The sequence below is a fragment of the Equus caballus genome, chromosome 14 (assembly GCF_041296265.1).
Source record: "Equus caballus isolate H_3958 breed thoroughbred chromosome 14, TB-T2T, whole genome shotgun sequence".
NCBI lineage: Eukaryota > Metazoa > Chordata > Mammalia > Perissodactyla > Equidae > Equus > Equus caballus.
The window spans coordinates 48,252,220-48,266,011 of record NC_091697.1 but is presented as its reverse complement, the minus strand read 5'-3'; positions in this window follow the sequence as shown (position 1 = coordinate 48,266,011).

Below are 13,792 nucleotides of genomic sequence, written 5' to 3'. Positions count from 1 at the left end.
ATTGGCAAAATATATAAGATGGCTATTCTACACATTCTTAAATTTTTTTCTCTACCTTTATGTAAAAAGAAAAATGAAGATAATGTTTTGATATGATAATGGCAAGAAGATTAGAAATCATTGTCATTTCTGATATAATCCAGAACCAGATGCTTATGTTATACCTCTTTTTTCTTTACCTGAGAACCTAGAAAGGAACTTAAAGAAGAATCTTATATTCAAAATTCAAATTCAAATACCATTGTAAAGTAATTCAAAGGGAAAAATTCAAACTTTTATGACTTAAATACACATAGACAACAAATATGTAGCAATTTACTACAGATGATCGATCATCATTCTGAGTCTTTTGCAAAGGGGTCAGATTGGTGATGTTCCCCGCTGAGATTAATATAACCTCTTCCTGACATAAAGTCAACCAAACTCCCCCCAAACCACATTGTTCTACAACAGATGACAGGAGGTCACAAACCAGAGACATTAAAACAGATTTATTTAATGTGTAACGTGGAGGAGACTGGAGATGACAGATGGCAGGAAGGTTTTTATATCCTGTTCACCTGAAAAGAATGTAGACTGTGATAGATTTTCTTCCTTTTCACTGAGAGGCAAGAGACTTTGAAGTTATTGTCAGGCCACAGGCTACCCGGGGAGCTCAGCTCTGGCCCCAAACTACACTGTGTAACATGAACACGCGGGCAGCGGGGGTGACTTGAGATCACAGAACCCAGATATTAATAAATGATAAGAGATAAAGTTAGATCCAGGCTGCTCACAGAGCTGGAGTTCAACTGATTTAACCAGCCAGAGGAGGAATGTATTTTTAGTTTCAGAGCTAATTCATTTATTTCTTAACAACAGCTGTAGTGTTGAGACATGGCTAGGAATCAAAGTGGCTTCTAATACAAAGGGCAGTATGAATAACCCCCTGACCAGGGTTACACAGGAAAGAATTAAACTGTCATGATAGAAGACACACAAGGAAGGTCTGTACCAATTTCCATCTGCTGGGAAAGAGAGAAGCTTTCTCCCTTTTCCCAGCTCCTAAGAATTAAGACCTAAACTTAGTTTTTTCTCAGTTGAATCTCAGACAATAAATGCATCTTTCATACTCCTGGTCTTCAGGACATCATCATAACACTCTCTTCAAGTTTGAAAGAAATAGAAGGTATGTAATTATGCACTTGTTTTTAATGCAACAGAAACCGATTTACTAATAAAATATGACCAAAACTCCTGTATATGGATCAAATAAAAGAACAGTGCTTTGGGGCTGGCCCCGTGGCCGAGTGGTTAAGTTCGCGCGCTCCGCCGCAGGAGGCCCAGTGTTTCGTTGGTTGGACTCCTGGGCGCAGACATGGCACTGCTCATCAAACCATGCTGAGGCAGCGTCCCACATGCCACAATTAGAAGGACCCACAACGAAGAATATACAACTATGTACCGGGGGACTTTGGGGAGGAAAAGGAAAAAAATGAAATCTTAAAAAAAAAAAAAAATTAATCAATATGCACTAAGTAATTTAAAAAAAAAAAAAAAAAAGAACAGTGCTTTGAGTGAAGGTATCACTGGATTTAGAGCCAGAAGATTTGGATTTGAATCCAGACTGTGGCTCTTGACAGCTAAGTGAATTACAGCAGGCCACCTGTCTTTCTCAATATCAATTTCAGCTGTAGTACAGTGCTAATGTCAAGGTACCTACCGACATTGAAAAACAAATAAGGTAATATGAGTGATGGTATCTAAAATAATGTCTGCTATAGAATTATAGGAAGTTATTCTTACTGGGAATTGTCTTAATAATCAGTTCATGTTCAGTGAACAAAGATAGGCAAGCATTGCTCACTTTTAAGTCTATCTTGTTATACATTGTATAACAGAGGAAAGATCCAAAATTAATTAAAATACTGGATGGCCCCATTGATTTATTGGAAAAACTCATTTTGATCATGGAAAAAGAGAATCATCTCATATGTCTGGATGGAAGCAAGTAAGTGATAAAGAGGTGGGCCAACTATGGCCAACTAGGTAAGAGAAGATACTGATGCCTTTCATGATAAGAATCCAAAAGACATCCATTTTAATCATTAAGGAGAATGTTTTGGACTATATGACAACAAATGGACAGATATTTGACACATTCTTCTAAACGGCTGTTTTTAAAATTATCTTTCAGATGTTTAGGGTGTTATAGAAATAAAATATGTGTGTGTGTGTGTAGACAGATAGGTAGATATCAGAAACTGTTGATATTGTAAGGAAAAACAAAACAATATGATTGAAAATCCTAAATACAGTCGTGTACCACATAATGACATTTCAGTAAACAATGCACTGCATGTATGATGGTGGTACCATAAGATTTGTACCATATATCCTGGGTGTGTAGTAGGCTATACCATCTAGGTTTATGTAATTACACTCTATAATATTCACACAACACGTTTCTCAGAACGTGTTCCTATCGTTAAGTGATGCATGACTGTACATATTCTAGTTCAAAGGCACATGGAGATTAACCAGGAATTTTTCAGTTATAAAAGACTAACTCAAACTTCCTTATGCAGAAAGGGACAAAGGCAGGGAGGTGGGGGAACTAATGGACATTCTAACAGGGCAATCAAGGCAGTAGTTCCGGCTTAAGGCAGTGTAGGACATGGAGGTTCAAATGATGCCGTCAGTCTCTCTTTCGCTCCCTCGTCTACTTCCTCCTAAATTATTTCTATTCTTTGGATCTCTCCTCACCATTGCATAGACATTATAAGCTGCCTCAGATTTATATTCTTACATGTCATAATCCCAAGAACCCTCTCCTTCTCAGTGGCAGCATCAATTATTTTTAATTGGTCCTGCTTGGAGCGCTTATTCTTTTTTATTGAATCTTCTGCATTGGGTACTCTAATTGGCCCGTTTAGATTAGATGGCCATCCCTGTGGCTGGAAAGTAGGACCCTGGATTGACAGCCTTGTCAATAGTACATGAAATGGAGGAAGGGTGATTCTTAAAAGGAAGAGAGAGAGCACTGGATGTCCACTACAGGTTCTTTAACCAGTTTATAACAGATATATTTTTATAGGTATAAAAATTGAGAGAGAAAACAACTCTTCATTGGTGGTTTTGGGAAATTTGCAGTCCTTAGTGAGGTTGGCCACTCTCGAACTGTAATATTCCAGTTGGGATATCAGAGTATGCTGACAGCAGCCCTTGAACTGAGGGGATGTGGGCTTCTGCTGGGATTTTGTAACAAGGTCAAAGCTGAAACAAACTTATGGTTTTGAAGTTAGGGAAATCAAACAATCCCTTTGACCCAGAAAGGGATTCATGGAGAGAACTAAAGTATTGACTCCTCTTGCATTGTGTAGCAGAGCTCTGACCCTACCCTGAATAGCAGGACTCACACACCAGGAATGCAGAGTTGCTCACCCCCTCATACACAGAGCCCATGGTGAGAGATCAGCGCAACCTGAAGTAACCTTTAAAATAGATTTGAAACAAACAAATGTGCATTTGGATCCTAACAGCAATATCCTCTTGGAAGAGTAGAAAGCAGATGGAGACTGTGGAAAAAGAGTGTTAAGATTCACTGATGTCAAGAAACAAAGACTGATTCCAGATATCTTAATCAAAAAGTCAACTTATTAGGAGGGTACAGTGCAGTCATATAAAGGAAGGCTATCTGAAGAAAAGTTAAAACCAGGTGGCCCCAGGGATTCAGGTAGCAGCAAGGAATGAACCATTACATCAGGAAATTGCTGCTGGGGTGAACCACCGCTAACCAGTATTTTTGTTCTTGAGTCTCTATATGCCAAGAAGCAGTAGGAGCCTAACACTGAAGAGTATCTGCTCTCACATCAGGTAGATCTGGGTTTGAATTCCATGTCACCACTTAACTACTGGCTCCTGGGTCTTAGAATATTTGCTTCAATTGTAAGCTGAGGATGATAATAGCATCTAGTTTATTGGGTTGTTGTGGGTCATCTAAAGGGCTTTGATAGATGCCAATACACACTCAAGTGTATTAAGTATTATTATTATCTGTAAAATTCGAAGTCTCAGAAGGTAAAGTCCAAGTAGTCAAGCATGGCATCTCGAGTAATGAAACTTTGAAGACCACACTGAAAGGAGATATAATTTCCCAAGGAGCATTAGAATACATTAACAGAAGAAGGGGTAATGGCAGCTAGGAGGCAAAGCACAACACAGGTCCACTAGAGTTACCAACCCAGGACTTTGCAATTCCATTTGACTTCCTCATGTATTTTACCACATGTGGGTTGCATAAGGGCGGTGACTGGGTTTCGTAAATGAGATACTGAAAGTTTGGTGACCTGATGGCAAGAATATATTGACATGGAAAAGGTCAACCTGGTATTCACCTCTACAAAAATACCAATTTGCACAAATCTACTCTGATGCATGTAAGAAAAGCAAATGGTATTCATAGAGTGGTACAAGAGAGCTTTTGTTAATTCATTCAAATCCCATTCTATCTATCAAAGATGGAGCCTTGTTCAGCACTGGTCTCTGGGCCCACCCAATACAGAAAAAGCCAAAAAGCACTCTGGGCTAAATTGCTTTGTGTCTGAACTTTACGTGTTCCTTGCTGATGTTTTTTACTTTTTTGACGTGTTATTGAATGAAAAATAAATATACAGTTAATTCTTCAGGGCTTACAAAGTTTGATAAATGCTTATTTAAGTTTTGGGCAGTTATGAGTAATAAATAAAGGAGAACCCTGAAGTAAGGTTTATACAAAACTTGCTTTGGTTTTGCTTACACAAAATCCCTAGTAACCAGGTATTTAAATTGGTTTCTCTACCTGAATATTTTTCTTCTAGTGCTGAGCGCATTCATTTACACTTTTAGTCTAGGGCTGTTCTGGACTGTTAGGTTGCTACTTTGATTTATTTTAGTTTTCATTTCACAGTGGAAGGAAAAATGAGCCATTAAGCACTTGGCTTTGGACAAAAGACCTCCCATGATGCTGTGAATGACATGCCTTTCCTAAACAGACTTGAGAAAGAACATTTAGCAGGTTAGGTTTCAACTGTATTCTACTTTGGGCTGCACACTTTCAAGATATTGTAGAGCCATGAATTCTTGGAGATGAGTAAGGAGAAAGATCTATTCTTGTCCTTTTTTCCATTCTATCTAAAAGAAGAAAACGTGAATCAGTGTCATGCATTGCTCTAACAGTTTAGCGTGCATTATTTCATTTGGTCGTTCACTCATTAGACAAGTAATTTATGGGGGTCTTTTCTGTAAGGTGCTATTCTAAAGGCTAGACAACAGTAACAAAGAAAAAAGAGAAATATTCCTGCCCTCATGGAGCTTACTGAGGGCACAGATAATAAATAAGAGCAGCAAGTAAAATACAACGTTCGTTAAATAATGATGAGTTTAGCAGAAAAACCAGGCAGAGAAGTGGAATATGAACTGTTGGGTGCGGAGGTTGATATTTTAGAAGGATTGCTAAGGAAGGCTTCTCAGAGGAGGTGTTTTTTGAGTAAAAACCTGAATGAAGGAGAGGGATAATTTAGATAATTTAGGCAATGTAGGATAATTTGGGAAATGTAGATAAGTTAGGGAAGAGTGTTCAGTGAAAATGTCAAGAACAGAGGCACTGCCATGGCTGCAGGCTAAGTGCATGGGAACAGCCGGGGAGCCAGTGAGCCTGGGGCAGGTGAGCGAATGGAAGAGCAGCGGGGGATGAAGGCAGAGAAGCGAGGTCGGGGCAGAGACGGAGACTATGTTGGCCTTTATAGGTCATCATAAGGCATTTAATTTTTACTGTAAGATAAGATTCCAGTGGAGTTTTTCCAAGGGAGGATTGACATATCCAAGTTGTGTTTTATCAAGGTCACTCAGGCTCGTCTGTTTAGAACAGACAGATAAGGTACAAGACCAGAGCAGGAATAATAAATGGATATCACAACAATCCAGATGAAAGATGATCATGGTCTGAACCAGCATGGAAGAGACAGTGGTGACGAAAGTGGCTGAATTCTGAATATGCTTTGGAAGTAGAGCAGACAAGATTCGCTGATTGTCTAACAGATTAATAAAAAAAGATTGAGGAAGTCAGTATCTTTCCATCTTCTTTCTCAGAATGGGAATTCTTGCTTGATAATATATCTATTGATCAATGTAGTTATCATCTATCTATAACTATTATCTATCCACATCTATCTGTTCATCCATCCTTATCTATTGATCTATCTGTCTATTTAACTATCTACCTATCCATTCATCACTTCTTTTGTTAATACAGCTAGGGATTGGAGAAGGGGGAAGGCAAGGTATTTACTATTGGCATCTATTTATAAATAGGCAATACTAATTAGAAGGGAAATTCAGAAGGGGAGTTGAATGTCAAGGAGGAGGAAATATCATCAAAGATAGCCAGAAATGAAAAGGAGTTAATACATCTGAGAAAAAATAAGGAGGTTGATCTGACTTGTTTAGGAAAGAGAGAGAAAAAGAGAAGGAGGACAAAGAAAGAAAGGCAGAATCATGGAGTGACTTGCTTTCTTTTGACACAAAAGTAAGGACAGCCAAGGAGATAAAAATAATCTAACCAAATAGAGTTAAAGTTTTAAAAGGTCTGTCAAAACTGCCTCTAGGTAATTCCATTATAATGAGAAAAATTGATACACGCAAAACCAATACTAATGACAGGTCTAGCTAGAGGGTGGGTTACATCTAGGGAAGAGTTTGGGCCTTAGACAATAAATTAATTCCTAATGATTGCAATGTATGTACAAAATGTATGAAATAGTTAACTTAAACTTCCATGATTAAGAGCCCCTAGGTTCCGCTGCCCTGTTCCTTATTCTGATAGATAACATCAAGCAGTCAAGTTAATGTAGGTAGAACATCATGTGTTTGCAAATCCACATTGTCTTACCTGCTTTACTCCTGGCATTACTGCTGTAAGGAAGCATGGACTGAGAAAATAAGAACACTCATTGCCCTGGTGCCTTGTGTATACTCTGTCGGATGAGAGAACCCAGGCATCCCATCCTTAGATTGCGCTCCCTGAGTGCCATTGCACCCAGGACAGTTGGACCTCCCCACGCAATGGATTAGAACACGAAGGCAACAGTGTCCTTGGGGTGGTGCCTTTTAAATATTTCTGTGTGACCCAGAATTAATGCATATCATCAGAGATTATATAGGGAAACATATGGACGCTTAATCAACAAATGAAATAATGCTAATTATCGCTCCTGTTATTGAAAAGCAAATGATGCCTATGGTGTGTCTGATTTATTATTCATTCAGTATACATAAAATTAAAATGATTCTTCTATTAGGTTAACAAAATAATATACATTGCATACCTTGCATATCCTTAAGCGAGCCAGAAAAGGGACATACAATAGAGGCCAAGCTGATGATGCAAATGGGTGAAGCAGTAGAGTGTGATAGGGGCTGCAGACACATGTCTAGTTGAAAGAGACAATGACTGTAAGTTTTAGACAATTGTCTCCAAGCAGAAATGTAACCCAAAGGTGCTAGATGTTTTGATTTTTTCCTAAGTTTTCAATGTGAGATCATTAAAAAAAAATCATAATCCTTATCAGACCAACCAAAACACATCCATGGGCTATCAGATTGACACATGCATCTAAACTTTCAAACTAATAAATAAAGGTAATATAGGGTAATGATTAGGAGCTCAACCTTTTCATACAACCTAGTTTAAATATTCCCTTAAGTGCCTATTAACTGAGTGATGTCAGGAAGTTACTAAAACTCTCTGAGCCTCAATTACCTCAATCGTGAAAAGAATACAATATCTAATTTTCAGATTTGTTGTGAAAATTGAGGTAATGTGTGTAAAGTGACAGGGATGCTAATAGTGATGATTAACAAAAGTAATTCGCAAACTGCTTATACCTCTTTTTCCTAGAGCTCTATCACATGTCAACCCCATTAGACTGTTTTAGCCTTTTTAAAAAATACTACTGAACATTGCTCCACGAAGAGCATTGTGTAAAATCTTTTTATATGCCTTTTGTGTGTGTAATGTAATCCTCCTAAGCTTGTGAATCGGTACTATTATTACAGTATCATTTCACAAGTGAGGAAACTGAGGCAAGACTAAGCCATTGGCACAAGGTCACAAGGTAAAGGGAGGAACTGGAATTCAAACCAGACCTGTCAGACTGCAAAGCAGAAGTCCTCACCACAACCTTGTACATAAAGCAGCCACATATTTCAGTCTGTGACAAGCGTACACAAGAAGGAGAAGTGTGAAATTAGACAATTCATAAATGGGAGGATGAAAGAGAGAGCAGCAGGCAGTAGCTACCAAAGTTAAGAACTTTCTGTTAAGTTCTTATTATTTCTGAACTTGCTGTTAAGTACGTCTGGCAAGCACAATACAAATGAGTTAGCTATTTTCAATATCCAAACTAAAAGGATTAACTTCTTTTTCAGGGTGTATTTTTTTAATCCTTCTGGAAACTTATCTTTGCCTGTATTATAAAACTGGAAATTTTTTTTTTACAAAGAAATCACTCTATAGCCAGCTTATCCAGCAGAAATATTTAGCAAACAACGAAATATGTACATGAACTAAAACCACAGGTCAGAGCATCCTTGTGGTGCTGGAGGATGGCAAAGCAATTGAAGAAGAGCAATCAGATGGAATGTACTCTAAGACTGTGCACACTGCATCTGGTTGCACGTAGAATTCTGGTGTGTAGAGATTAGAGAGCTCAACTCATGGAGCCCTGAATTCCTTGAAGAACTTGGCAGGATTAGGTTTAGCTGTGTGTGTAAGTTAATTCACCAGAACAGTGAACAGACCTTGGAGACAGCAACAGTCACTGAAAAGAAATTTTGATGGATGTCTCAGCCCTGGGTGCGTGATGCCCAGGGGCGCCCATGCGCCTCAGAAACAAAGTCAGGCCAGAAACTGAGCACGTTGCGGGCACTACGTGGGTGTTCCTTGAGGAGAATATTTATTAGGAGCAGAGAAAGAACCAGAACTTGGAAGAGCTGAAGGGAGAATTTAAGAAAAATGTTTGTGTTTTTTCTTCTAACTGCTGGAGGAGGAAGACACGACACACTGATGGTTTCCTGTAGCAGAGCTAATCCCTGTTCCAAGAATGGCCACCACATTGACGGGACTTGGGTAACCCAAGAACACTTCCCGCCCTCATCTCCTCCTTGAGCCTGCTGTGATACCGAAACATTTGACTATTATTTTTAGCATTATTATTAGTTAATATTTAGCAAGAATTCTTAATGTGGCAAATGCTGTTGTCAGGATGTTATATTCTTTATTTCAAATTTTTACAGAAGTCCCGTGAGGTACACGTGATTACCCAGAAATTCAGGTGAGAAAAGGGAGGGTTAGAAAGGTGTTGTATTGTTCAGGGCACCCAACCAACAAGTGGCAAACATCAGAGTCAAATCCAGAGTGATCTGACTTCAAAGCTCATGTTCTTTCTAATCCTTTATGTTGTACTTAGTTTTCTTAAGAGAAATGTCTCCTTCCATTCTGTGTTGTTTCCAGAGGTAGCTTGTGTTGTAGAAAGACCCCTGGGCTGGGAGGTAGGCAATGAGGGTGTGCATTTTCTTCCCTCAATTAGCTCTTTATTTAGCTGTGGGACTTCAAGCCTTAATTTTCTCCTCTATAAAAGGAGAGGCTTAAAGCAAATAGCTTCTTAATTCATCCCACCTCTGACTTCTCCGTATCCAGTCCTCTCTATAGTGTACAAGGGTTAATAGATGGCAGGAGACACCAAGATGTGGAAATACATTAATGAAAAATTTATTCTTTATTATTACTTAGTATTAAAGATACTAAGTACCATTCTAGGCCTGGCAAAACATTATCTCTTTTTATCTCATAAATTTTCTGTGCAAGAAGTATTTTAGCCTCACATTACCAATGAGGAAATTGAATCAGAGAGAGTTTACTTTTCCTCAAGGTCACACTGGATAAAACTGGAGCTCAGGTCTTGGTCTTTCTGATTCCAAACTTCATCGTTTTCAACACCAAAAGACAGCCTTCAGTGACTGCCATTAGGCATAATCAGTGACGACCCTTGCAACTGATGTTTTATTCTGGCAAAAGTACAAAATACGTGCTGATGGGTGTCCTCAATAATGGGAAAAAAGCACATTTGTTTCAGAACTTCAAGAACAAATCCAAATAAAGAGAAGACTCAGTATGGAATAATAGCGCAGACTTTTCTTCAGATTTGTGATTATTTTGATTTTGTTGATTCCATTTTGGGGACCAGACAAGCAAAATGATCACCAATCATTGGGAAATCAATAGCTTCACAGCATGGTTGGTAAGTTGCTCCAAAATTAGCTCATAATCAACCAGACCAGTCAGTTTGATTGGTAAAGTGACAGCCAAAACTTGATTATGGCCTTCTCTCTGTGGCGAAATAAACAGAGTCAGGCCATAGATTCAGTGTTGGAAGCTCTTCACAGCATCTGGTTGGACCAACTGCTCATTACTAGTTATTCCTAAATTGTTACTTACCTTACTCTCTCCACAGTCTCAAATTGTTCTTCACTGGTATTTGATAAATTTGATGGCAGAGACTATACTAACGCATGAAGCAGCTCATTCCATTTTTGGATAGATAATTCTGATGAAAGTAGTGTTTTCCTGAGATTGAACTGAAAGCTATTTCTCAGTATTTACCTCTGAAGGGCACCATATGGAATCTTTACTTTATCCCTTCTTCTTCAGAGATGACTTACAATTTTTCAGTGATTTTTAAAAAATTATGTTTGAAATTGAGGATATGCTGTTTTATAATTTCTTAGATTACTGTGAATTCTTATTATTTCTTTTAGACCCAGGACCTACACCAATGGAAATTAGGAAAATGATTAGTTAACTTGCTCAGCTAAAATATATCTGTGTTTTTATTTTCAGCCAGGCATTCCCAAGCACATTACAGGAATTTTCTTATATAATCCTAAGAACCTTATGATTTATCATTATTATTTGCTTTCTACAGGCGAGTAAACTAAGATAGGGAAAGATTAACCGGCCCAAGTCACACAGCTAATAATCTGATGCTATGGCAACCGAATGCGAGTCCGTAGGATTCTCTAATGTGAGCCTTACTCACTGCACTGTTCTGCTTCCTCCTAGACCGTGAGCCTCTCAAAGGCAAGGGTCTATGTTTATTGATCACAATGCCCCAAGTGTTAATCAAGTACCTGCTACGTCATTGGCACAAATGTCTTTTTAATTAAATTGGACTATAAATTTCAAAAAACTATCCATTTGAATCCTACCCTATATCAAAAATGTTTGTCAGTGAATTCAATTTAACCCTTCAGCGTTATCCATGTTCAGTTTACAAATCTTTCTATTAATTCTTTAATCTCCATTTGCCTTTTTTGTTTTATGTGGAATATTTTGGGATACTTTGGAATGTTTGGAAAACACATTTATTTTGCAATATTTTGGAATAAATAAGTACTTTGCAATATTTGGAATATTTTTGCAAACCTCAGATCAAGGTTATAGATTTTTTTCACATGTCCTCTTCATATAGTCATTCTTGCTTAGTCCCTTTCTAGAATTAGAATAAGTGGCAGTTAAAACCTGAGAAAGGAAATAAATTTACCAAAGAGTTTCCCTAAAAGGATTTTAAGCATTGGCGTTTTTCACCTAGAATCATTGCCATTTCACTAAAAGGCATCATAGGTGATAAAAAAAAGTTACTATAAAAAATAACTTCATTAAAATGAAAAACAAAAATCCATAGTCTCAAGGTAGGCAAAGTAAAAAGAAATTATTTATTTTGTTAAAGAATAATTTTGTGCTATGTAAGTATCATAAGAATTATGATGGTGTTTTCTGCTTTCTAAGATGGATATTTTTTTAACCATGTGATTTCCCTAGCCAGAAAGCATAGGATATGATGGTAGGCAGGTCCATTTGGAGTAACCACAATCTGATCTCTTATCGATGCTTCAGCATCATGGACATAAATTCATTTGTATTAATATTGATGATTCCTGTTGGAAACCATTACAGCATTTTTTTTCTTTTAATTAAGGCAAGTGTCACTTAGTAAATTTTGTTTTCCTTCATTCATCAAATTGTTAATCAATTCCTACCCTGTGTTCGGCAGGCTTCTAGGTGTTGAAGACACCAGAAAGGAAGAACTTTGTCCTCAAGGAGCTGGCAGCTTCATGGAAAGACGGATTTGTGAAGAAACACATTATGATACAAAATGACAGTTGCTGTAATGTACTTATAGGATGGATGAGAACAAAAAGAAGATATCCCTAAATTTGGACAAGCTAAAAGAAGTCTTCACAGACACAGTAGGTTTTGAGTTAAGACACAAAGGTTAAGAAAACACAATCAATTGCTTGAAGGCATAAAGGAGCCCAAGGCCTTTGAAGATCAATGAAAGAATTTGGTAATATCGGAATGTAAGAAAAAGCAGTGAGGTTAGAAAACTGGACAGGAGTTGAATCATGGAGGACCTGAACATCTTTCAAACGAATTTATATTTAATTCAGAGAGCAATAGGAAATAGCTGCCGAATTTTAAGCAGAGGAATGGCATAATTAGATGTGAGTGCTCAATGCCACATTTATTTCAGAGGAATGGCAATTGTGCTATTGACAATAAGTCAATCCTGGCTCAGCTCCAGTGATTTGTGAGGCTTACTGTCCAGTTTTCCCTGATTCCAAATCTTATATGCTGTAACCAGCGCTAGACTGGTGAAAAGTCTTATCTAGATGTAAACGTGACTGCCATTGTAGCTGTTACACAATGTGTGGGAGTTACTGCCTTTGACTTTCCACGAGCACATTCTACTTACATTGTCATGCAGTATAATTCAATTAGACTTTCCCTGAGCCTCAATTCTCAGCTAATGCCTGCAATGGAATCACAGATGCCAATCTATCATATATTCCAGAGCAGACTGCTGACATTTGAAGATAAACAGAGAAGTAGACAGCTAATTCTCATCTTGTCCTGCCCGGAATCCTGATTACAGTTTGCTTTAAAAATGCCTATAACTAATGCCTGAGGGAGATATGTCAGATGTGAAGCATCACTAATAAGTGAAAGCAATATAGCACTTCACATGTCAAAAGAACACAGTGGATAAATTTGAGAATGTCATGACATATGGATAATTTTATTGATACCATGAACTTGAAGTCCCAATTTCAAGCTGAGACCAAGAGGTCATTTTCCAAATGTTCTTTTTTAGAAAAAACTTTTTCTTTGAAATCATTTTAGACTCACAAGTAGTTGAAAAAATAGGATGGAAAGTTCCCGCGAACACTTCTCCCAGGTTTCTCTAATGATAACATCTTCCATAATTATGATACTTTATCAAAACCAGAAAACTGACTTTGGCACAACACTGCACTGTAGATCTTATTTAGATTTCTTTAAGGTTTCAATCACCAATATTCACCTGCTTTTTCTTTCAGTTCTTCAAGAGCTTCTTGATCCTTTTGGCTTTAAACCTTTACACATGCTGTTCCATCTGCCTTGAGCACTTCTGCCTATTTCAACAACTCAGCTTCCATGCATATCGAATGCATTTTCTAATTTAGCTATCTGCCTCCTCTTTCAGCCAGCTCGTATACCATTTCCTAAGGGAAGCTTTCCCAGGGACCCCCAAATAAGGTGTATCTGTCTGCTATGCACCCTCATAGCCCTCTTTCCTTCTCCTTCTTTCCCTTTACTATAATTTAAACTAAACGACTCTCTAATTAGGTTCATGACAATATATGAGGATGCTGATGATTAATTTTATGTGTTAAC